This window comes from Loxodonta africana, chromosome 4 (assembly GCF_030014295.1).
Source record: "Loxodonta africana isolate mLoxAfr1 chromosome 4, mLoxAfr1.hap2, whole genome shotgun sequence".
Classification (NCBI taxonomy): Eukaryota; Metazoa; Chordata; class Mammalia; order Proboscidea; family Elephantidae; genus Loxodonta; species Loxodonta africana.
Genome location: NC_087345.1, coordinates 71,805,659 through 71,829,933, shown reverse-complemented (window position 1 = coordinate 71,829,933; position 24,275 = coordinate 71,805,659).

Genomic DNA, 24,275 nt, shown 5'->3' with positions numbered 1-24,275 from the left:
AAAATCCCTTCCAAATTCTTTCCAAATTGACTGAGAAACTATATTAAATAAAGAAAACTTTCTACGAAAATATGGCAAAATAAAAGATATAGTCAGGTTCTATTAAGAAACAAAAGAATCCTTCCTAGCTACCTGTGAAGTAGGATTAAAATACAGCAACCATGCAATTTGCTCATTACTTGTCAACACAGTGGCCATGATTCAGTAGTTTAAGGCATCAAGACTCCGCCATTCTGAGCTACCGAGGTCATTTATCATATAAGTAGGGAAGTAGTAGAATGATATTTTCAGGTATCCAAGGACTCAGAAACCAGATTGTCTTCTCAAATAAATACCTTAAAGGCCTGCTAAAGAACCCTAAAGATTTAGACCTGAGAAAATGAAAGTGGTGGGTGAAAGTGGATTGAGTGATCAATAAGCTAAATATGTGGAGATAACTGGATTGATAAAAGTGGTCTATAAATTTAAATAATTACTTGAAACAGGTGGTTTATATTGTTTAACACAAAGTCAGTGACACAATTTATGACAATAGAATAATAATAAAAAAAAAAAAGCCCAGGAGAAAAGGAGAAGCTTCGCAAGGGGAAACCAAACACTGAGTGTCGTGTCTTTCCTAAAGGTGAGTAAAGTTCCTATGTTGCTCTTGATTTTAATAATTAGAGGGGAAAAGTTGTAAGAATAGTTTTAATTGAAACAGGATGTATCCCTTCTCAATTATTGCAGAGAATAAGAGCAAACTAACAGTCCATATCTAAAAAGATGGAAGGAAAGGGATCCAAACCCAGGAAGTATAAAATAAGACAATTTCTTTCTGTAACAATTAAAATGGTCATTTACTGTTTTTTTCCCCAGTACCCATGCATTTTTCTAGAAGAAGTATGCCCCCCATCCCTACTCTAACTATAGGCTCCAAATGGAGATAACATCTTTTAGATGACCTTACTTACCTGGCATAGATAGATTATCTATGCGAGCATTTGACCTAAGCTGGGTGAATCATAGAACCTCATCATCCCCACCCGCACACCACTCAGCATTGTCAATCTGTCCAGGACATAGGTACAAAGACATCTGGCACAGGCTGTGAAAACCATATTCCCTCCCCAGAGTTTGTTCAAGGGAGAGGGGAGAAGGGAGAAGGCTATTTTTCTCTTTAGAGTTAAAGCTGGTAAGATGTGTGAAGTGGCATGTGCGGAGAGAGCTAATCAGACAGAAGCAAGGAAGGGATACAGAGCAAGAGAATCCTGGTGGCATCAAGTTTTTGATTTAGTGGATCTCTAGCTATACTCCGGCAGCCCTGGTGGTGTAGTGGTTAAGTGCTACTGCTGCTAACCAAAAGGTCAGCAGCTCAAATCCACCAGGTGCTCCTTGGAAACTCTAGGAGGCAGTTCTACTCAATCCTATGGGGTCACTATGAGACGGAATCAACTTGACGGTAACGGGTTTTTGGTTTAGCTACAGTCTGGGGAGCCCTGCTGGCACAGTGGTTAAGATCTATAGCTGCTAACTGAAAGGTTGGCAGTTTGAATCTACCAGCCACTCCCTGGAAATCATATGGGGCAGTTCTACTCCGTCCTATAGGGTCACTATGAGTTGGGATGACTCGATGGCAATAGGTTTAGCTACACTCTTGCCTTATCCTGTTGCAGGAGCCAATGAATTTCCATTTTGCCTCAGCTAATTCCAGATGAATTTCTACATCTTGCAACCAAATACATAAATGCAAGAATTACGATTTTAAGTGTAATGGATTTAATTCTTTTAGTAAAAAGACAGACTCAGGTTGGAATGGAATATAAAATCCAGCCATTTGAAAAGAAAGACATCTAAAATTAAAGATTCAAATAAAATAATTTGCAAATAAAAACCAGGCAAACACAAACATAATCAAATAAGGCAAACATAATTCCAAGCTAAAGCGTTAAACAGAGAAAAGATTGTCACTTTGTGTTGGTAAATAGCATGATCCGTAGAAAAGACATCACAGGGCTTGTGCAGCTGCTTAAGGATGTCGTCAAGGAATTTATACATTCCTGTTTCACCATGCTTAGCATGTGACTGTCATTCTTATGGTTACAAGATGATGCTCCAGCTTCAGACATCACTTCTGTGCTATAGGCAGGAAAAAGAAGAAAGAGATAAAGCAGAAGGGATAGCACCTATTTTCTGACGTCTTTTTTTTTACAGAAGCCCTGGTGGCACAGTGGTTAAGAGCTTGATTGCTAACCGAAATGTCAGCAGTCCGAATCCACCAGCTGTTCCTTGGAAACCCTACCTGGTAGTTCTACTCTATCCTGTACAGGCGCTATGAGTCAAAACCAACTCAATGTCAATGGGTTCGGGTTTTATATCACATGGCCAGCCCTAGTGGCAAGGAAGGCTGAAAATTTTTAAACAGGGCATCTTGTGACCCCAGACAAAATGCTGATTCTATTATAGAGAAAGGAGAGAATGAAAATTGCGTAAGTAACTTTCCATGGCTGGCACATGTGTCCAAGATAAGGTAGAATGGTCACTCTCACACTTCACGGATAGAATTGTCCATTACTTGGTGAAATCCTGTTGGAAAGCAATTTGGCAGTGTATATCAGGATCAAAAGGTCGGCAGTTCAAATCCACCAGGCGCTCCTTGGAAACTCTGTAGGACAGTTTTACTCTGTTCTACAGGGTCGCTATGAGTCGGAATCAACTCGATGGCAACAGGTTTGTTTTTTTTTTTTTTTTTTCGGTTTATCAGGATCCTAGAAAGTCTTTACATTCTTTGATCCAGTTGTTAGTATGGAAATGCATGTTCCTCACTCCTCTGGTTTTCACAATCAAGATTTTTCTTAAACACCCTCCACCTCTTTGCACAGCCAGCCCCTCTCTCAAACTTCCACAAAGAAGGTAGAGTGACTTCTCTGCTTAGGGAGTTTACAAAAAGAAAGTGGCCATACACTTTTCAAGTGTCCCTTTTTCCCTCTTGAGAGCCATCTCCTTACAGGAAGCACATATTTTGGTCTGCTCCACAACACCCTGTTGTTGCTGGTGGGTGCAATCGGGTTGACCCCATATAACAAAGTAGAACTGCCCCATAGGGTTTTCTTGACTGTAATCTTTATGGAAGCAGATCATTAGGTCTTTCTTCTTTTTCCCAAGAAGTCATGGGGTGGGTTGGATCTGCCAACTTTTCCGTCAGCAGCTGAGCTCTTAACTGTTGTGCCATCAGGGCTCCTCTGCCTCCACAGCATAGGTGTTTTAAAACATTAGGTCCATTGTGGGAGGCCATGGTTATCCACAAGTGCCTGTGATGGGTGAGTAAGTATGCCTAATTCTGGACATCAGGCTGCCACACACATAAGCTACTTCCTCTAGCCCAGCCTTTTATCAATAATTAAAAGAATATTTAGAACTAGCTAGTCAAATGTTAGTCAAGTCCTATAAAGAAATGTTAGAATTTCGATCGGTTGCACTGATATCCTATATTTAACTTTTTTGAAGAACTGCCAAGCTGTTTTCTATACAGACTGTACCATTTTACATTCCTACCAGCAATTCATGTGTTGTGTGTGTTAGCTGATGTCCAGTTGGCCCTGACTCATGTGTCCCAAGTGCAATAGAATGAAATGTTGCCTGGTCCTGCACCATCCCCACAATTGGTTACAGATCAGAACACTGTGATCCATAGGCTTTTTACTGGCAAATTTTTGGAAGTTGATCACCAGGCCTTTCTTTCTAGTCCTTCTTAGTTTGCAAGATCCAACAAAACCTGTTCAGCATCATAGCATCACTCAATTAGCAGCGTAATAATAAGATCATTACCTAAATGTTCTACCAGAACATCACACTCAACATATCCAAAAAGTAAGCCATCTAACTTCCCAGTTTTTGTTAATGGAACAAACATCCTCTCCATACCCTAATCTGAAAACCTTGGAAGTATCATTGCTGCTTCTCTCACTTTGCCTGTATCCTTCAGGATGATAATTGAGTCCTCTGCCTGGGTAGGATTGTGACAGGCAGAGATGATTCAAGTAAGCTTTCAGGCAGAAGGAAGAGCAAGAGTAAAACCGAAGAGTTCAGAAAGTGTTTGGTGTTTTCAGGGAGGAGCCGGGATGCAGTTTGACTGGTACACAGTGTCTGTATGGGAAGTAGTTGGTGATATGGCTTAGACCCATATAAATAGAAAGGCTGGAGTGGTACAATGAGGAGTGTAGACTTATGTTCAAAGCAAGGAGCTTACTATTGTAGTATATATAAAAAATACATGATAGGAGCTATGTTTGAGGAGAACTAACCTGCAAGGATGGCAGAAGGGAGAAGAAATCAGGAAATAAGGAGGTCATCCAGAAGTCTAATTCTGCACTTTGTTGTTGTTGTTAGTTGCTGTTGAGTCAGTTTTGATTCATGGCAATCCCATGTGTAGAGAGTAGAACTGCTCTGTAGGGTTTTCAAGGTTGTGACCTTTCAGAAGCAGATTGCCCAGCCTGTCCTCCAAGGCGCCTCCAACCTCTCAGCTAGTAGTCGAGCACTTACACCCAGGCATTCTTAAGTCTATACTGGATGAGAAGTAACACATTGGAAGGAGGGATTCAGATAGTGAAAGGTGAAGAAAAGAGGCAATTTAAAGAAGTTTTTACATGGCATAGCAATGTATTAAGGTTAAAGTCGGAAAAGGAAAAAGGCTAACATTGACTTCCAGGCCCTTCTCAAAAAACTACCCTTGTCAAAAAGTCTTGATTCATGTACCACATATGTCCCTTCTTTGAGCCACTGTAGCTCTTCTTATTTCACTTGTGGTGATGATCGTATCTTTGTTTTAAGTTACAGATTTTTAGTACTTATTATCTTGACCTTCTTATTAGATTGTAAGATATTTGCAGTTTTTCCCCATTCATGTTTTATTAGTATACCCTTTTATTAGTATAGCACATTTTATTGAGTTAAAAAAAAAAGAAAAATATTTGTTGTATCATTGAAGACAAAGAAAAAGCAATAATTCTGATTATTCTGAAAGCACAATCAAGGTTTCTGGAATAGGTTATGTGCAAGAAAGACTGGTTTAAGGACCAAGAGTGTTTTCTAAATAGGAATCTTTGCTGGGAAAATGGATCAGCTAAATATTTCATTTGACTTGAATCCGCAATCAATGCCCGTGGAAGCAGCAGTCAAGAAATCGAACAACATATTGCACTGGGCAAATCTGCTGCTACAAGACCACTTTAAAGTGCTAAAAAGCAAAGATGTCATTTTGGGAATTAAGGTTTGTCTGACCTAAGTCATGGTACTTTCAATCTCCCCATACACACGCAAAGGCTGGACACCGAATAAGGAAGACCAAAGAAGAATTGACGCCTTTGAATTACGGTGTTGACAAAGAATGTCAAATATACCATGGACGGCCAGAAGAAGAAACAAATCTGTCTTGGAAGAAGTACACCCAGAATGCTCCTTAGAAGAGAGGATGGCAAGACTTCATCTCATATACTTTGGACATGTCATCAGGAGGGACCAGTCCCTGGAGGACACTATGGTGGGTAAAGTAGAGGGTCAACAAAAAAGTGGAAGACCCTCAATGAAATGGATTGACACAATGGCTGCAACAAGGGCTCAAACAACAGCAATGATGGTGAGGATGATGCAGGACCAGGCAGTGTTTTGCTCTGTTGTACGTGGGATCACTGTGAGTCAGAACCAACTCAAAGGCACCTAACGACAACCTAACAAATATTTCTCTAATAACACAAGAGAAGGCAAACACCATTTTAATGGTCATAGACCTGAAGGAAACATGTACTTTGCAAGAAAACCAAACCAAGAAATGTCTGTGGCATATAAATAGTGGTCTTTCTTAGTAGCAGATGGAGTGCCAGAAGTTGCCCTTTGCACACAATTTCTTCATAAATACTTGGCTCTCCATGTTGCCTTTGTTAATGCAGAAATAATAATAACAGGTCCAGCCACTACTCTGTATAGCCTGAGTAAATACAGGAAAACAACAAAATTTAAATCTAGAAATGCAGATTGCGGCCCAATTCTGGAATATCTTGAACACCAGCACTGGAATTTTATTCAATAAGCAGTCAGAAGCCAGTGAAATTTGTTGGTGGTAGTTGGTTGACTTTGAGTCTGAGAACACTGTAATAGAGGCGTGGTTTCAAGAAAATTAACCAAATAGCAGGGAGTAGGATAAATTAGAAGGAGAACCTAGAGGTAAGGACTTACCTGGTCCATCTACTTATAATAGTCTACCAAACCCATTGCCATCAAGTTGATTCCGACTCATATTGACACTGTACGACAGAGTGAACTGTGCCATAGGGTTTCCAAGGCTGTAATCTTTATGGAAGCAGACTGCCACATCCTTCTCCCGCAGAGCGGCTGGTGGATTCAAACTGCCAATCCTTCTGTTAGGAGCAGAGCCCTTTAACCACTGAGACACCAAGCCTCCTTTATAACAGTATAGGAAAAGGGTCAGATAAACTTAAGTCGCAGTGGAAATAATGGAAAGGAAGGAAATGATCCAAGAAGTATTACAAATGACTTAGCAATGGACCTGTAAATGGTTGTGATGGTCAGGGTAAAGGAGAAAGCAAAAATAGCTCCTAAAGTTTTGGCCCAGGAAGAGGAGACAGTGACACTATGAACAAGAGAGAGAATTTACCATGATGAGTTAGAAAGGCTATTTTTTTCCTCCTGTGAAAACAGAGTTTTTCTCACCTCTTTCATTGCTTCTTTTCAGTCTTATATATTGGCTTCTCTTTTTTTGTTTCCCCTTATAAGTTAGTATTTCAGGCAATTCACTAATGATCTGGGCAATGCATGTCAATTAGATACCTCTTTTTGCTTAGCAAATGGAAAAAAAAATCAAAAGAATTTAACATCTCCAGTGTTGGTATCAGTGTGGGGGAAAAAGATAAGGTTATCTGCTCTTGGAGGAGGTATAAATTGGGAACGTGTTTTGTGATCAGTAGTATATATACTGCATAGTTTTTGTTTTTGCTGTTTAAATGAACTATAAAACAAACAAACAAAAAACAAACCCGCTGCTGTCGAGTCAATTCCGACTCATAGTAACCCTATAGGACAGAGTAGAACTACCCCCTAGGGTTTCCAAGGAGTGCCTGGTAGATTTGAACTGCCGGCCTTTTGGTTAGGAGCCGTAGCTCTTAACCACTACACCACCATTGTTTCCAAATCAACTTTATTGAGGTACAATTTACATACAATAAAATATACCCATTTAAGTGTACCATAAGATGAGTTTTGACAAATATGTACCCATGGAACCACCACCCCAATCAAGATATAAAAACTTTTCATCACACCAAAAAGTTCATCTATATTCTTTGCTGTCAATACTGCTCCACCCTAGCCCCAGGCAAACATTGATCTGCTTTCTGTCACTATAAGTTAATTTTACCTGTTTTAAAATCTCATGTAAGAGGAATTATATAATACGTGTTCTTTTGAATTTAGCTTCTCTAACTGAATGTTTTTGAAATTTATCTAGATTGGTGCGTATTGGCAGTTTATTCCCTGTCGTTTGGTGCCATTGAGTCAATTTTGACTCATAACCACCGCATGTGACAGAATAGAGCTGCCCCATAGGATTTTCTTGGCTCTAATTATTATGGAAGCAGATTGCCAGGTCTTTCTCCCACAGAGACACTGGGTGTGTTCAAACCACCAACCTTTTGGTTAGCAGCCAAGAGCTTAACTGCTGCACCACCAGGGCTTCTATTATTTAATGTGTTAATACACTAAAATTTGTTTATCCATTCACCTGTTGATAGATATTGCTTCCAGTTTTTGGCTATTACAAGAGAAGCTGCTGTTTACATTTATATTTAAGTCTTTGTGTGGGTATACGTTTTCCTTTCTCTTGTACAAATACCTAGAAGTGGAATTGCTAGGTTATGTGATTAACCTGGAGCCCTGCTGGCACAGTGATTAAGAGCTTGGCTGCTAACCAAAAGGTCAACAGTTAGAATTCACCGGTCATTCCTCGGAAAACCTATGGAGCAGTTGTACTCTGTCATATAGGGTCGCTATGAGTCGGAATTGACTCAATGGCCCTGTTATTTTTTATGATTAACTTTGTAAGAAACTGCCAAAATGTTATCCAAAGTGTGTGTACCATGCTGTATTTCCACTAGCAGTGTATGAGCGTTCTGGTTGCTCCACATGCTTGCCAATGCTTACTATGGTCGGCCTTTAAATTTTAGCCATTCTAGTACCTGTGTAGTGGTATTTTACTGTGTCTTAATTTTCATTTCTCTTATAACAAGTACGGTTGAGCATAGTGTTATGTGCTTATTCACCATTTGTATATCTTCTTTTGAATAATGTCTGTTCAATTACTTTGCCCATTTTTTGATTGGATTGTTTGTCTTTCTCTTATTGAGTTACAAGAGTTCGAGATACAAGTTCTTTATCAGATATATGTATTGTGAATATTTTCATCCACTTGGTGGTTTGCCTTTTGATTTCATTTAAGGCGGTTTCCAAAGATCAGAAGTTTGTAATTATATTGAAATGCAACTTATCAATTTTTTTAATGACCAAGAACTCCATTTATAAGAAAATGCAAGCCTCAGCTTCAGTTTGCTACCTGTCTACTATTCACCTGGGATGCAGAATTGGGCTAGAAATCAGGCAAATCTTCCAAAAGTCTAAGAATATAACAGTCATTTGCTTATATTAATAGCTATCATTTAGTAGGTGTATACTGTACAGTCACCCTCACATCTGTCAGTTTGTCGTGCTATGGGGGCTTGTGTGTTGCTGTGATGCTGGAAGCTATGCTACCAGTATTCAAATACTGGCAGGGTCACCTATGGCAGGCAGATTTCCGCTAAGCTTCCAGACTAAGACAGACTAGGAATAAGGGCCAGCGGTCTACTTCTGAAAAGAATTATCCAGTGAAAGCCTTATGCATAGCAGCAGAACGTTGTCCAATATAGAGCTGGAAGATGAGCCCCTCAGGTTGGAAGGCATTCAAAATATGACTGGGGAAGAGCTGCCTCCTCAAAGTAGAGTCAACCTTAATGACATGGATGGAGTCAAGCTTTCGGGACCTTCATCTGCTGAGGTGGCATGACCCAAAATGAGAAGATACAGCTGCAAACATTCATTAATAATTGGAACATGGAATGCATGAAGTATGAATCTAGGAAAATTGGAAATCACCAGAAATGAAATGGAGCCCATAAACATCGATATCGTAGGCATTAGTGAGCTGAAATGGACTGGTATTGGCCGTTTTGAATTGAATAGTCATATGGTCTACTATCCCAGGAATGACAACTTGAAGAGGAATGGCATTGCATTCATTATCAAAAAGACTTAAAGGCCTATCCTGAAGTACAACCCTGTCAGTGATGGGATAATATACATACACCTACAAGGAAGACCAGTTAATATGACTATTATTCAAATTTATGCACCAACCACTAAGGCCAAAGATGAAGAAACTGAAGATTTCAACTTCTGCAGTCTGATATTGATCAAACACGCAATCAGGAATGCAAAAATTGAAGACAAAGAAAAAGGATTGGTAGTTGTAAAATATGGCCTTGGTGACAGAAATGATGCTGGAGATGGCATGATAGAATTCTGCAAGACCACAAATCAATGCCCATGGAAGCAGCAGTCCAGAAGTCAAACAACATATTGCATTGGGCAAACCTGCTGCAAGAGACTTCTTTAAAGTGTTGAAAAGCAAAGATATCACCTTGAAGACTAAGGTGCTCCTGACCCAAGCCACGGTATTTTCAATCTCCTCATATGCATGCAAAAGCTGGACAATTAATAGGGGCGACAAAAGAAGAACCGACACCTCTGAATTGTGGTGTTGGTAAAGAATATTGAATATACCACGGACTGCCAAAAGAACAAACAGGTCTGTCTTAGAAGAAGCACAACCAGAATGCTCCTTAGAAGGATGGTGAGACTAAGTCTCACATACTTTGGACATGTTATCAGGAAGGATCAGACCCTGGAAAAGGACATCATGCTTGATAAAGTAGAGGGACAGCAAAAAAGAGGAAGATACTCAACAAAATGAATTGACACAGTACTGCGACAATGGGCTCAAGCATAACAATTTTGAGGATGGTGCAGGACCAGGCAGGGTTTTGTTCTGTTGTAGGTGCCGTCACTATGAGTTGGAACGGACTTGACAGCACCTAACAACAACATACTGCATGCAGTAGGCAGCATGCAAATACTTCATGTACAATATCTCCTTTAATCTTTATAAAAGCCTTACAGAAGAGAAAACTGACATTTAGAATAATAACTAGACTACTCTTTTTTACCCACTGCCATTGTCATGGATTGAATTGTGTCCGCCCAAAAAATACATGTCAACTTGGTTAAGCCATGATTCCCAGTATTGTGTGGCTGTCCTCTGTTGTTCATAGGGTCACTGTGAGTAGGAACCTACTCAACAACACCTAACGATAACAGCTCTGACATATAATAAGCGCTCGATAGATTTTTGTTAAATGGATGGATAAATCTGAAAAACGCTTCATTGTTCTTATTTTCAAATTAATATATCAGCTCCTTCAAAATTTCCTCTGAAGAAATTGCTTCCAGACTTACATTCTAGTCATGTTCCTCAAAAAAATTTTAGTTTTTTTAGTGTCCTTCTTAAAATATGGCACCAAGATGTGAACACAGTGCTCCAACTTTTGTATAACCAGCAAAGTTTACTCCAGACGTTCTTCTAATGCTACAAGCTAAGATTGCGATAGCTTTTTTGGCAGACGTATCTTAGCATTGGATCACATTCTGTTTGCAGTTAGCTAAAATTCACGTGTTTTCACCCAAAAACTGATGTTAATTCAATTCTACACGTTCTTGTATTTGTGCAGTTGGTGTTTTGAAACTATGTAAGGACTGATTAAAAGTTATCTTCTTTCATAGAATCTGACTGCCTTTAGATCAAAAAAATTTGTATCAACACCTCTAATTGCTCAGTTTTGCTACTATGGAGACACTGTTAGTTGTTATTACTTTTTTCAACTATTACATTTACCGTCAACTTTTCCCTCTTATCTTCCAATCGATGTACAATGTAAAGTATCCTTAAAAAAAAAAAAAACTGAAACTGTATTTCCCAGGTCATTTAAATCTTTCTCCTGATAGACATGACCATTGGTGGAAAGAAAAGTACCTAGAAAGTGATGACTGGGTAGTGGGCCTGGGTACTGTCCCATCTACTAGCTCTGTGATCTTGGACAAGTAAATGAAACACTGTGCCTCATTGTACCACCTGTGTAAAATGAGGATGATGATAACCTACATCTGCTATTCAATAAGGTTATGGTGAAGTTCAGTGAAATGGAAGTGCCAAAGAAGTGTTGATGTAAGATAAGGAAAATAGCCAGAGATGCTAAACTGAGCTGCAATCGGGCTAGCTTTAAAGGATAGTTCAATTGTATAGAGAACTGGTCTGGAAGTCAGGATACCTGATTTCTAGCCCTGATTTTCTCACTAATTAGCTGAGTGACCTTAGGCAAATAACATAACCTGGCAGGCTTTATTAATCTAAAAAATCATTAGGATTTGCCTACATACTTTCTAAGATGCCTCTCAGCTACAAAGGGTTATAATTCAAAGACAAGAGAAATTGAACACAGAGAAGAAACACATGCATTTGAATAATAGTTTTTAAAAGTTGTTATCCTGGCCCACACCCAAGAATAAGACAAATCTTATTTGCACATTTGTCTTCATCAAGGTACATGTCTGGTGACTTTTATAATTATTAGAATATTTGTGCTGTATTTCAAATAGGAGCAGAGGTGCAGTCTCTGTAAGGGCTAAGGGTTAAAAGAATACTAAAACACCGAGCTGAAATCAACAAGTTTAGTTTGAGTAATTCAAAGAACCTCTTGATCTAAATAGAGTTTCCCGCCTACTAAGTATGAGTTTTGTAGCTCAGACCACCACCTAAAACCCATAGGTACTAGAGATTTTAATAACAGTAATGCATCTTGTTTAAAATAAAGGTGATTAAGCTTTTTATGTGAGGCTTAAAACATGCACACATTAGCTATCAGTTATTTTTTTTCTTTTCTTTAGAAAAAATGCATCACTTAGACTTTCAAAATATCAAAGTGCTAAGAAAAGAACCTAACTTAATATGGGCAGTAGAAAAGAATGATAGGTTAGGACATTAATTCAAATTCCTTTTAAAAAGTATTTTGACTGAAAAAAAAATGATTAAACATTTAGAACAAAATAAAATTAATGTATTATTCACAACCCCATTGTATTTAACGTAACTACTTTTTTTCATTTTTGTTTAGTATTTCCTAAGGTATAGGTGTATGTTTGAGATCCTTAACTTTTTGAGAGTAATAACCCTCAGACCTTCCTGGGGACAGTCCATTATCCACAGGAAGAAAATATAATTGAGGAAAATCTTCAAAAATTTGGCTTAGCAGTTTCCAAAATATCACTCTCTCTCAGTTTTCCCTCCAGCTCCTTTTCAGTCTTCTTTGCAGGTTTCTTCTTTAAATGCTAGAGCACTTCGGGGCTCAGTTTCCAGACCTTTTATTTGTTATATCCTGCTAATTTCCATAGCTTTAAATTTGATCTATCTGCTACTGACACTCACATTTATAATTTTAACACAGAGCTTTCTCTCTTGAACTCCAGACTCGTGTATACATTTGCTTACCAGACTCCTTTACCTGAGAGTATCTAAACAAATGTCTTGAAAAAAAGTCTCCCCAAAATTACTGTATCCCAAGGCTGCTACATTTCAGTAGACAGCAAATCATTTCTTCTGGATGCTCAGCCCAAAAATCTGTGAGTCATTCTTGACTCCTTTCTCACGTATCTAACATCCAGTTTGTAAGCAAACCCTGCTAGCTTTACCTTGAAAGCTTATTCAGAATCCAAAGGCTTCTCACTTTCTCCCACTACCATCTCTTTGCAAATTGTAATCATTTATCACCTGGATTATTGTAATAACCTCCTAACTTGTCTCTTTGCTTTTCTCTTTCCCCTCCTAAAGTCTATCCTCAACGGAACAAAGTCTTAGAACATAAATTAGGTCAAAACCCTGCAGTGGCATCTCATCTCACTCAGAATGAAGTCCAAAGTCCTCACTATATCATACAAGGCCCTAGAAGATCTGCATTCCCCCACCACCTCTTCCAGCACTACCACTCCCCGCCTCCCACACCAGCTATACTGGCCTCCTTTGTTCCAGGCATGAGCCCACGTTGCACATCCCCACTTTGGGGTTTTGCATTTGCCATTCCCTTTTCTCTTGGAGATCTACTGGCTTACTCCCTCAGGTCCTGCAGATGCCTGCTCAGATATCCCCTTATCACCACCCATATATGATATAGAGCGTCATCCACCTGTCCCCTTCACTCTTTATCCCGTATTTCCTTGCTTCGTCTTTTCTCTTAGCACCTTATGGATTGAATTGTGTCCTCCAGAAAATCATGTTGAACTCCTAATCCCTGTACCTGTAAATATTAACCTGTTTGGAAATAGGTTTTTTTTTTTTTTTCAGCTATGTTAATGAGGTCATACTGAAGTAGGGTAGGTCCTAAACTTAATCCCTCTTAGTGGTGCTTGTAGTACACACAGAATAGACACAGACACACACAGACAAAGACAGGTGTCACATGAAGTTTTTTTTTTTTTAGTAACGCAAAAAGAAAGCTTTATTTGGCGTATGTTCAAAGAGGCAAAAGTGCGAAAATGGACAAGGATGCTGCCAGAGTCATGTCTCTCCACATCCAAAGAATATTACAGGACAGGCAAGAATGGGAAAACAGACGAGAATGTTGCCACAGCCTGAAGATCCTTCTACAAGCTAAAGGATGCCAAGGGATGCCTAGGGCTATAAACAAGGAAGGACCCTCCCCTAGAGCCCAAACCCTGATTTGAACTCTAGCCTCCAAAACTGTGAGACAATAAATTCTTGCTCTTTAAAGCCACCCACTTATGGTATTTGTGTTATGGCAGCCCTAGGTAACTAAGGCAGCACCTGTCACTAACCAATCTGTTACGTATCATTTGCTTATTGTCTGTCTTATTCAGCTACCATGTAAGCTTTATAATGTCTATTTCATTCATTATTTTATCCCCATCACTTAGAACAGTAAGCCCTCAGTAAATTTTTGTTGAATGAATGAATGAACAAACTAGCTAGTCTTAGCAGAGATTTGACAAAATATATATGAGCAGTTAAAACTTAAACAAGCCATTTATTGACTAAGCTATAAACATGACTGGATACAGTAAAAATGAACTAGAGTTGTGTATGGCTGAATCTCACAAATACAATGCTGAGCAAAAGTGTGAGTTACAGAAGAATATATATTTAATTTATATAATATATTAAAATAACTAAAATCTTATTATATATGTTGTGTGATATATGTATATATGTGCATATGCTCATAATATATATGTATGTGTGTATATATAACAATATCAAGAGAGGGAGAGAGAGGAAAGAGATGATGCATGGGAATGATAAACACCAAATTCATACAACCAGATAGTAAGAGGTTACCTAATGGTGGGGATAGGGCCACAAATGTTCATGATATTACTCTAATTTTTGTGTGTTCGAATTTTCAAAAAATTTGTTGTACAGGTTTTACTGAAAAATGCTTAGGGATCAAAGAAGAGAATTTATATTCCACAGACAATACAATGGAATAAAATTCTCATTGCATACCACTGTTTCCCTCAAAGATCTTTACTACCAGGCATTAAATCTCCACCTCGTTTTTTCTTTAACTCTTTATTTTGAAAAATTTCAAACACATAAGAAATGTAGAGAGAATAGCATATTAAACCTCCATGTACTTGGACTTCTTCCTGTTAAGATGCAATTTAACAGGGATTAGATTTATCCTCTTGCCTGAAACCGTGGAAAAAATGGACAAAACACATGAAGTAACAGTTTTCAAGACAATTAAAAGAAAAAAACAAATCTGTTGCCGTCGAGTCAATTCCAACGCATAGCGACCCTGTAGGACAAAGTAGAGCTGCCCCATATGGTTTTCAAGACAACAGACATCAGGTAATGGAGAACAGTGATCCCCAAGAGAAGGGAAACAAAGGAGAGGAGCCCTACTGTTTCCCCAGTTTACTGTCTGGAGAAAATTTCCAGGTGGACCAGGGAGGGGGAACTGAGTGAGCATTGCTGTTCATTGAGGACACGTTCTTTAAAGGCCAAATGAACAGTGAAAATTTCAGAAACATCTCTCAGGTGTGGGTGACAGAAAAAGCTGTCATTTAGAGGCAAGCAGCAGAGATCAGAAGCAGGTCTCAGTCAAAAATGATGTAACAGGGGGCTTTCCATCCCATTCACAAAAACTAACATGGTCCTTTCTCTTGCTATCTCCTCCCAATCCATGCTTTAGCCCCTGGGAAGATGAGAAACATCAAGGGATAAATCGAACCAAAGTTTGAAGGTATTATAAAACACAAACCTGATGATTCTCCATGCTGTTTTGATGCAAGTTCTTTCACTACAAATAAAACATTTTTTTTAAACGAATAATTTCATTGAGTTTTTTAAACTACTGACGTAATGCCTTTTTCCCCCTTCACCTAAAATAGTTCTTATCTACTATCTAATTAGTGAATACCCCTTCCCTTTTTCCCTCCCCACCCTCATAACCATCAAAGAATATTTTCTTCTCTGTTTAAACTATTTCTTGAGTTCTTATAATAGTCGTCTCATACAATATTTGTCCTTTTGCAACTGACAAATTTCACTGAGCATAATGCCTTCCAGATTCCTCTGTGTTATGAGATGTTTCATGGATTCATCACTGTTCTTTATCAATGCGTAGTATTCTACTGTGTGAATATACCATAATTTATGTATCCATTCATCCGTTGATGGGCACCTTGGTTGCTTCCATCGCTTTGCTATTGTAAACAGTGCTGCAGTGAACATGGGTGTGCATATATCTATTCGTATAAAGGCTCTTATTTCTCTAGAATATATTCCAAGGAGTAGGATTGCTGGATCATATGGTGCTTCTATTTCTAGATTTTTAAGGATTTAAAAATGGATTTCCAAAGTGGTTGTACCATTTTACGTTCCCATCAGCAGTGTATAAGTGTTCCAGTCTCTCCACAACCTCTCCAACATTTATTATTTTGTATTTTTTGGATCAATGCCAGCCTTGTTGGAGTGAGGTGGAATCTCATTGTAGTTTTGATTTCCATTTTTCTAATGGCTAATGATTGTGAGCGTATTCATGTATCTGTTAGCCACCTGAATGTCTGCTTTGGTGAAGTGCCTGTTCATATCCTTTGCCCATTCTTAAACTGGGTTGTTTCTCTTTTTGTTGTTGGGTTTTTGCAGTATCTTGTAGATTTTAGAGATCAGACGCTGATCAGAAATGTCATAGCTAAAAACTTTTTCCCGGTCCATAGGTGATCTTTTTACTCTTTTGGTGAAGTGTTTAGATGAGCATAGGTGTTTGATTTTTTGGAGCTCCCAGTTATCTAGTTTCTCTTCTGGTGTTTGTGCATCGTTAGTAATGTTTTGCATACAGTTTATGTACTAGAGCTCCTAGCATTGTCCCTATTTTTTCTTCCATGATCTCTATCATTTTAGATTTTATATTTAGGTCTTTGATCTATTTTGAGTTAGTTTTTGAACATGGTGTGAGGTATGGGTCTTGTTTCATTTTTTTGCAGATGGATATCCTGTTATGCCAGGTGTGTTTTATGACCTAATATGTGGTCTATTCTAGAGAGTGTTCTATGTGCATTGGAAAAGAAATTATACTTGGGTGCTGTTGCGTAGAGTGTTCTGTATATGTCTATGAGGTCAAGTTGGTTGATTGTGGCATTTAGATTTTCTGTGTCTTTATTGAGCTTCTTCCTGGATGTTCCGTCCTTCACTGAAAGTGGTGTGTTGAAGTCTCCTACTATTATTGTGGAGCTGTTTATCTCACATAAAACAACATTTTAAAGAAAGAATTCTTATGAAAAGAGTGAGTAATCAATAAACTGAGATTTTTGGAGATCTTTGTTTTCACCATTCCTCGCATGATATGGGAGAAGAAAGCATTGATATTAAAATGCCTTTGCTGCTAAGGAAACCAAACCTCTAGAGCAGCCTGGGCCATGATGCTCTTGGTAGATACATTCCAGAAACTTTGTGCTCAATTTGTAAATTCGTATTTCTATCCTATTTGTTACGGATTAAACTGTGTCCACCCAAAATATGTATTGGAACCCTAACCCCTATACCAGCAGTTATAATCCAATTTGGAAACAGAGTTTTCTTTTTATGTTAATGAGGCCAATCCCTTTTGATTTATAAAAACAGCAGATTAAACACAGAAGCAACCATAAACAGGGGGAAGAAATATGCCTCATGAAGATCACCTAGGGACGAAGGAGCACCACAGGAGCTACAGACACTGAAAGAGACAAGGACCTCTGCCTATAGCTGCATGATGAATTTAGACTTTTAGCCTACTAAACTGTGAGAAAAGAATTTTTTTTTCTTTAAACTCACCCTCTTGTGGTATTCCTGTTATAGTAGCACTAGGAAAGTCAGGCACTATTTCTAGATAATACTGTTTTAAGAGTCCTATCCTTAATACATTCTTTGTGTGTCACCTCAAAGTCTTTTTTTTATAATTTATCTCATTTTGTTGTTGTTGAGAGTATACACAGCAGAACATACACCAGTTCAACCGTTCGCACATGTACAACGTGACATTGATTGCATTCTTTAGTTGTACAACCATTGTCACCCTCCTTTTCTTAGTCATTCTTCCCCCATTAATATAAACTCACTGCCACCTTAGTTTCCCATCTAGTCTTCAAGTTGCTGTTGTCAATTTGATCTCATGTAGGTAGATCTTAAAAGAGCACACTGCTCAAGGCAGATGTTCTTTACTAATTTAGCTAAACTATTGTTTGGTTTTTAAAAAGACTTCAGGGAATATTTTTGATTTAAAGTTTAAGATTATCTCAGGGCAATAGTTTCAGAAGTTCATCCAGCCTCCGTGGCTTCAGAAAGTCTGGAGTCTATGAGAATTTGAAATTCTGTCCTAATTTTTCCCCCTTTTGATCAGGATTCATCTAAAGAATCTTTAATCAAAATGTCCAGTAATGGCATCCAGGCACCACCCAGTTCTTTTGGTCTCATGGCAAAAGAGGCAATCATTCATGGAGGCAATTAGCTACACATTCCATTTCCTCCTTCTTTTCCCGACTCTGCTTCTTCCTCTGTTGCTCCAGGCATATAGAGACTAATTGTTGTGCCTTGGATGGCTGTTTTCAAGCTTTTAAGACCTCAGGTACTACACAAGGAACTAAGGTAGAAAAGAAGCACTAAACACATTATTAGGCCAGTTAATCGGGATGTCCCATGAAACCATGATTCTAACCCTCCAAACCAAAGAACCAAATCCTATGAGGCATTTGGTTGTACTTAAGCAGCCTCACCAGTTCCTTTTTTTTAGTGTGGGGGGGGGCGGGGTGGTTGTTATAAAAATGGAGCCTTGGTGGTGCAGTGGTTAAGAGCTACAGCTGCTAACTAAAAGGTCTTGGCAGTTCAAATCCACCAGCCACTCCCTGGATACACTATGGGGCAGTTCTTCTCTGTCCTATAGGGTCGCTATGAGTCAGAATCGACTCGATGGCAATGGGTTATGGGTTGTAAACATATCTATCATACAACTTTTACCAATTTGACATTTTACAGGTGTCAAAGTCTTCTTAATGCCATTTTGGGACATGTGGTATCACTTTATTATTCATTCAACAAATTTGTGTTGAGAATCTAGGAGCCGTTAGGAATAGAAACTTCAGTAAGGAACTGACCCTTACCTTAAGGAACATGTAGTCTAGGGGGAGAAGTAAGATAAGCATATAAATAACTATAATAAAGAGTATAACATAAGTACTATGAGAAAGTGCTTGCAGAAAGTTTTGGATTTGGAAGTGATCTTAATGGTCAAGTAGCCTTTCTTCCTCATTTTAGAGATGAAGAAACTGAAAGAAAAAGATTAAATGACTCATTCTGTGTGGTATAATCTATTCACATGACTCCATGGAGGGTTAGATAGAACAGTGAACTTAGGGTCAGAAGCCTGGCAGTGGTTTTGGATTTCAGTCTTTATTAGCTCTCACAAAGGACAGATGATTGAACCTTCTTGAGCCTTAGTTTCCTCAACTATGGGACTGGGATGGTGGTGTAGTGGTTAAGGGCTCAGCTGATAACCAAAAGGTCAGCAGTTAGAATTTACCAGTTTCTCCTTGGAAACCCTATAGGGCAGTTCCACTCTGTCCTGTAGTGTCACTGTGAGTCAGAACAGACTCCATGACAATGGTTTTTTTTTTTTTTTTTTGGTTTATTGGGGTTGGCATACAGATCAAATGAGAAAATGAAAAGATTTTGTAGACTATGTGGCCATATGAAAATGTAAACTATTACTACACTTAATTAACTTCAGAGCAGGGAATAGAACCCAAACCTCCTAACTTTGAGACCCTGTCCATCATGTGTTAATGTGAAATGCTCTCCATGTACTTCTTTATGTATGGTTTAGGCAAGTCACCAGGTTGCACAGTTAAAGTAGAATGTAATTTTTAATCACAGCATACATACATTGTTTATGTGAATTGTATGACTATTCCCCACCTGTTTGAGTTATATAGAGAAAAATAAGCCAGAGGCTCTCACTAGGAAACTTTCTTGGATAAATTCACACAGTAACATAGGATAAGAATTTTGTCCAACATTTCTCAATACCATGTTGTATTTTCAGCCCATTTATTCTGGCTTCTTCCCTAGAAGCAGTGTTAGTGTTGAATAAAATTTGAGCAATTAAGAAGAAAAATAAACACCAGGAACTTTGTAGCCTAAAACTAGTGAACACATCCTTGAGGCACTTTAAGAGAAGTTAAGTGATAACATCAATATGATATTGTGTTACTTCTTTCATCTACCAAATAGTTAAGTGATACAATCAGTTTTATATTTATGAGTTTTCTTTTCAGTTGTTGTATGTAGCAACAAAACAAGAAATGGGTTAATGGCAAGAGCTTTTGTTCTCTTCCTCACCCCATTACAGACTCCTTCCTCTTTGGATAAGAATGAAAAGAGGAAACTAAGTTTATTTTTACATGTATTACCGTACTATTGAAGAAGGATATTTTAGAGGTAGTATGGTTGATGAAGTGGAAAAAACATGGAATTTAGACTTAAAGGGCCCTAGGTTTCAGTTTACCATCTAACTATTGTGAGACTTGAGTCATGTACCTTTCCAACCTTAAGTTTCTTCATCTGCAAAATGTGGAGACAAAGGAGGTAAATGGCAAATCTCTGTACTTTCTACACACTTTTTCTGTAAGCCTAAAACTGCTCTAAAAAATAAACTCTACTAAAAAAAAAAAGTGGAGACTTTAATAAAACCTACTCCTTGGCTTGTCAGAGGAAGGGGATACTGCATGGTTTAAAATCAGGAAAGGTGTGGGTCAGGGTTGTATTCTTTCACCATACTTACTCAATCTGTACGCTGAGCAAATAATCTGAGGAGCTGGCCTATATGAAGAAGAGCAGGGCATCAGGACTGGAGGAAAACTTCTTAACAACCTGTGATATGCAGATGACACAACCTTGATTGCTGAAAGTGAAGAGGACTTGAAGCATTTACTGATGAAGATCAAAGAATACATACAGCCTTCAGTATGGATTACACCTCAACATAAAGAAAACAAAAATCCTCACAGCTGTACCAATAAGCAACATCATGATAAATGAAGAAAAGATTGAAGTTATCAAGGATATCATTCTACCTGGACCCACAATCAACACCCATGCAAGCAGCAGTTGAGAAATCAAATGATGTATTGCATTGGGCAAATCTGCTGTGAAAGATCTCTTTAAAGTTTTAAAAAGCAAAGATGTCTCTTTGAGGACTAAGGTGCACCTGACCCAAACTATGGTATTTTCAATCACCTCATATGCATACAAAAGCTGGACAATGAATAAGTCAGAATTGATGCCTTCGAATTATGGTATTGGTGAAGAATATTGAATATACCATGGATTGCCAGAAGAACAAACAAATCTTTCTTGGAAAAAGTACAGCCAGAATGCTCCTTAGAAGCAAGGATGGTGAGATTTCATCTCACATGCTGCTTTGAACATGTTATCAGGAGGGACCAGTCCCTGGACAAGGACATTATGCTTGGTAAAGTAGAGGACCAGTTAAAAAAAAAAAAAAAAAAGAGGAAGACCCTCAGTGAGATAGACTGACACAATAGTTGCAACAATGGGTTCAAACACAACAATGATTGTGATGACGGAGCGGGACCGGGCTGTGTTTCCTTCTGTTTCACATACAGTTGCTCTCTGTTGAGTCAGAACTTGACTCGACAGCACTTGACGACAACAACATGGCTGGGCCAGAAATTTGAGTTTGAACTTCCTAGCTGTCAACTCAAAGAGGGAAGCATGACAAGTGACCAGATCAACAGTGTCCATCTATAAGGTTAAAACAAATGAGGAGTTTGGTGGTTCCTCAGAGAGTTAAACATATAATTACTATACGACCCAGTGATTCTACTCTTAGATATATACCACACAGAATTTAAAGCAGGAATGCAAACAAATAGTTGTACATCAAATAGTTGCAGGACTATTTACAATAGCCAAAGGTGGAAACTATCTCAAAGTGTCCATCAACAGATGCATTGAAAAACAAAATGTGGAATATCCATTCAATGGAATATTATTCAGCCATGAAAAGAAATGAAGTGCTGATACTGGTGTCACAATGTGGACGAACTTTGACAGCATTATGCTAAGTGAAAGAAGGCAGACACAGAAGGTCACATATTGTATGACTCCATTCATATGAACTATCCAGAACAGGTAAATCCATAGATACATAAAGATTAGTGGTTTCCAGGGGCTGAGGAGAGGGAGCAGTGGGGAATGACTGCTTAATGGATTTGGGGTTTCCTTTGGGTGATGAAAATGGTTTGGGACTAGATGAGGTGATGGTTGCACAACATTGTAAATGTACTAAATGCCATTAAACTGTATACTTCAAGGTAGTTAATTTTATCTGAATTTCACCTCAAACAGAAATAAAATAAAACAAATGAGTTGCTCTAGAAAAGTGCAACTATTCCTAACACAGACCAGAAAGGACATTCTTTAAGAACCACACCCACAGCAATATCTTCATGTGAACATAATGTCAGGTTTCATATCATTCTTTGGAAGGTCCTTCAATATAAGCTCATGCCATGACTGTAAGTATAACATCAAGAAAGTTATTCTACTGGGAGGTGGGGGACTAGGGAGTGGGGGTAGCAGGGCGGTGCTAATGTAGCCCAAGCTACATAGGTCTCTGATGGGCAGGCTTAAGGCACAGATAAAATTTAAAGTGTCTGGAGGAAGAGATGGACTACCTCTCCCTTAGGAATTCATCATAAATATTTCTGTCAGTCAAATTTTTAGAAGCTATGGAGCAGGAGTGAGTTTGAAATTGCATTACCGGTCAATATCTGGGTGCGATTTGTCAATGTTGTCAATTAAGATTAGAGCCTCATGCTTTAAACTTTAGTCAGTCTGAAAGCAGGAGTTAGATCCATTGGTAAATGCGGAGAATGCTGGAAATGACTAGTGACAGTACTGGGGGAGTGATGGTTCTTTTGAGAAATTCTCAGCAATGATATCCCTTGCTCCATGTCTCTTCTAAAACTAGCCTGCACCTCTGGCAGTTCCCTGTTGATGCACTGCTGCAACTGTCCTTGAATTATTTTCAGCAACATTTTACTCGCGTGTGATATTATTTGATAATTTCTGCATTCTGTTGGATGACCTTTCTTTGGAATGGGCACAAATATGGATCTCTTCCAGTCAGCTGGCCAGGTAGTTCTCTTCCAAATTTCTTGGCATAGATAATTGAGTGCTTCCAGCAGTGCATTTGTTTGTGAAAACATCTGAATTTGGTACATAAGGTGTATATACCCAAAAGATGTATATAAGGTAATATAAGTCACTACACAAGAAATCATTGTTTAGTGTACCAGGTACTGTGCCAGGAGCTGCAATATAGCTGCTAGGGGTTAGGACTCAAGAAGTGTCAGCTCTGCCAGGGTTTGAGGAAAAGGGACAAGATCTTTACCAAATTAGGCAAATTTCAGTTCTCTGAGTTTCAGTTTCTGTTCTGTAAACAAGGGTGCTGGATTTCCATATCTTCATGGAAACCCTGGTGGCGTAGTGGTTAAGGCTGCTAACAAAAAGGGTTGGCAGTTCTAATCCGCCAGATGCTCCTTGGAAACTCTATGGGGCAGTTCTACTCTGTCCTATAGGGTAGCAATGAGTTGGAATTGACTTGACGGCACTGGGTTTGGTTTAAAGGTCTTTGGTTTTTTGGCTTTGTGTGAGGGTTCTTCCTCTTCACCCGGCACTTTTGCCATGTAAAAATATTCATCTCACGTCATCCTAGCTTTGCAATTCATCAGTTAATTCAACAAACGCATATGGAGCTTCTGTTAGAATTAGGCACTATGGGGCTGAAGTTGCCAATAATAGAAGCAAGGTTCTTCCCACAGGGAGTTCTGTCAAAGGGATGAGACAAGAAATAATTCAATAAATAAAATATTCAAATGAATAATTATTCATAACAATGAAATTAATTAATAATAATACAAAACAAGTAACTCTTGGTTGGAAAGGTGCTATAAGGGAAATAAACGAGATGATGTGTTTTTTTTCAGTCATAAAATTAAGGAAATGATAGGCTCTTTCAAAAAATGATGGCCTAGTAAAAAGAGGGGGGGAGGGATTATATACTTTACAACCAACAAATGAACCGTCATTACCCTTGAAAATTGTATTGCAGCTGGTCTACTCTTCTCCTAGGAGTGGAAGAGGAGATTTCTCAGCAGGAGCAGCTAAGAGAGTCTTATTTACTTGGTAAGTCAAGTGTAGAAAGCAACTGAGAGAACGTGGAATCAGAGAAGGAAATTGCCAATTTAGTCTGGCCATCGCGGTTTCTTTGAGTCTCTCTAGGCTTCCCTGGGCAGCAGGAATCTGGATGGAAAGAAAACTAATGCCCTGAATTTCAAGGCAGATTTACTTCCAATCATTTCTCCTCTGGTGGCAGGAACCTGAGACGAGGTCAAGGTGTGGTTTAGAAAGAGACAGCTCCCAGGAATGGCCATTGGAAGGGCCGGGCAGAGGACAGCGAGAGATGGGGATAGAAAGGAGCAGGAGAATACACTGGGACCCCAAGGGG